The following is a 3,172-nucleotide window of genomic DNA, read 5'->3' as shown; positions in this document are numbered from 1 at the left end:
CCCCCGAGCCCTCCCACACCATCCCTATGCCATCCCCGCGCCATCCCGGCGCCCCCGAGCCCTCCCACACCATCCCTATGCCATCCCCACGCCCCCCCCCCCACCCAAACAGGATTCCAGAAGCATCCTTGTTTTCCAAGTGTGTTCTCTTAATTCTCAAAGTAAGGCTCGGAATCAGCAAATTTTAGCTCTAACTCATAGATAAGCAAATGGAGCAGCAAGAGACTTAAATCACTCCGGCGACAGAGCCAGCCTGGGCTCTTGGGGCTCCTGACCGCACGCTGGCTGCCCCATCAGCTCCAGCCACCATCCCCCCGCCCCCCATCTCCCCGCTCATCTCTGTTTCTCAGGTTCCATGTCCCTCCCATCACATCTCCACCCTGAAGCCAGAGGGACGTGCAGCGGATGCAAGTCTGCCTACGTGACTCCTGTGTCACCCAAGCCGCACTCAGCTAAGGTTCCGGATAGTCCAGCAGGCCGCGCCTCACCTGCCCTCGGCCTCCTTCTCCTGCCTGCTCACCACAGTCCACCACGCTGCCATCCTCCCGCTCCCCCAGCTCTGTGCTCTCCCAAGGCCTCCTCACAAGCTCTGTCCTCGGCCTACAAGCCCGGGCCCCTTGCACCTTCACCCGATTTGTCACGAGGGTTTCCAGGCAGCCACCGGGACGCCGAATCCCCGACCCTCCACTGAAGGCTGCCTCATGTCTCGGGGGGGAAGGGCAGTGTTGGTGCCCACGCCTGACCTGACAGACCCCAGACGCCGGCCTTACCCCTGGGGCAGAACGAGGGGGACAGTGGTGTCGGGTGAGGGGACAGTGGCGGTCTCACGGACCCAGCAGCCTGGGGAAGGGGGCCAAGGAAACCTGGGAAGCGGTCTCAGTGAGATCCGATATATCATTATACTAATCATTCTACAAAATCCAAGTGTCTTCTTTGTATCCTGAATGGTTCCAGAACGCAAAGGCAAATAGATCCTTTTTCTGGGGTGTGTGTGGTCTTTTTAAGACATCAGAAAGGAAGACAGCAACTTAAGGGAAGTCTTTCAGGCGCCCAGCACTGCTACAATTTATCTTGCCGCTTTCCCGTTCTACCCTTTACATGCTCCTCACTTACAGGGCTGTCATCTCCTAAAGGGACATGAGAGCTCTTTCCTGCTCCAAGTTGCTCCATGAGATCTGTTCAAGGAGGGGGTGGCTTCTAGATTTCACATCTGGACAGAATCGACAGGATTCTCCTCAGGCTCCAGCCGGCAGTCAGAACCCCAGCAATTCTGGCCTCAAAGTTGTTCTCTGGAGCTAGGTATAAATTTGCACAATCTCACAGCTGGAGAGAACCCTAGAAGATCCTGACTCTGGTGCTAGAGACTGATTTGTTAATGAGTAATCCCAGTGGCAGACAGGACCTTACAGACATGCCCTCAACTCCACAGACACATCATAAACACCTTTATGTTCATGAAAGTCTTTAATTCCCCAAAGGCCACCAAACTATTTCAGAACATTTTTCCAGGCATCCCAACAGTTAACTAAGGACATATGCATCTTACTTATTTGCTCAATATTGAAATGCACATATTGGGGAATTTCCTCCACCAGGTGGCAGCCAAGCCTTGATAAAATATAGAATATGTATATAATATACATATATGCATATATCCATATATACATATATATGGATATACTATATATACACATGTGCATATTTATATATGTGGATATACTATATTTGTATACAAATAGAGAGGGAGAGTCCCATTTTGAACTTGGCCACATAGAGTAAAAACTTACATCCATATTTTCAGCTCTGTTCAAGATGCCCACCATACCCTGTGAAGACTGTCCTAACGACGAAGAACTGAGACGATGGGGAATTGGCACAAATGTCATCATCAGGCTACCAGGGGTTAAACAGCTGTTCTGACGTAGCTATTGGCAGTTACACCTGAATTGGTTTCGTGTCCCTGATAATCTTCATTTAGCCACTGAGGTAGGAAAATCAGAGAGGGGAGCGCTGAGCTAGTCTTAAATACAAGGCTTTCTGTTAAATTCCAGTTCAATAAACTATACCTTGTGTGTCATCTTTCATCAACTGGTATGCCAGACACTCTTCTACATAGGCATGTATCTTGACTGTAAGAAGCCCATGTCTCTTGGGGAACGAATAGACTCACAATAAGAGGAATAAAGAAACTGTCCTTTTCCTCAAAAAGAAATCCAGACTACAGAACTCTCTTTTATCCTTCCCCAAGGTCCTTGAGCAAACTACGGAAATACTAACAGTAAGAGGTCAATACATTTAATCCTTCCAAAAAGCCATGACGTATGATCAGTAGAAAATCATCCATGAGTTGAAAGAAAGGAAGATAATAGCCTGTGGCCATATAATATTACTTCTGATGCTGTCAATTGTTCTTAGTCGGAAAGAAAATACGTGAATTTGACCAGTGGTTTTTTTTCCTTCCCCCTTTACTTCTTTTAACCAAAACTGGCCTGCCCGGCTCCCACTTCCCTGAGTCTTCTCCCTTGACAGTGTGGTATGTATGTGACTGAGTGCGATTTGGGGGGGAATGGGGCACGGGGCTCAGTATTCCCACCCTTTATGGAGAGTAGAAATAGATGTCTCCCAGAGACAGGTGATCCAAACACATGGGAAACAGGACCACATAGGAACTGAGTGGGGTGAAGCATTTGCTCCACCCACATAGTCTCTCTAATGTGAGGAAACATTTAAAATAGGAAATGGTGAATAACCAAGAAGCACGCCACTGCAACTTTTTCCACACTCAGGCTGTCATCCACTGCATTCTTTCCCGGCATATCTAAATAGGATCTCCAACATCATACAACATTAGAAGCAGTCCCTTCTAATCAGGCAGAGTTAACACAAAAGTTGAAAACTAGTTCCCAAATCCCAACTAGAGAAATCGCCTAGGAACAAGAGTCTTGGCTCCAGAACTGTCCAATATGGTAGCCACATATGTCTATCAAGCACCTGAAATGTGGCTAGTATGGCTGAGGAACTAAATTTTTCATTTCATTTGAGTTTAATAATTAAAATTTAATTGACATAGCCACATATGGTTAGTGGCTACTGGATTGGACAGTACAGTTCTTGAACATTTCCATCCACCCAGAAAGTTCCATTGGAGAGCACCAATCGTCTACAGCAATAT

Source organism: Mirounga leonina, unplaced genomic scaffold (genome assembly GCF_011800145.1).
Source record: "Mirounga leonina isolate KUSES-001 unplaced genomic scaffold, KU_Mleo_1.0 Mir_174, whole genome shotgun sequence".
NCBI classification, from domain to species: domain Eukaryota; kingdom Metazoa; phylum Chordata; class Mammalia; order Carnivora; family Phocidae; genus Mirounga; species Mirounga leonina.
This window is presented reverse-complemented; position numbering follows the sequence as displayed.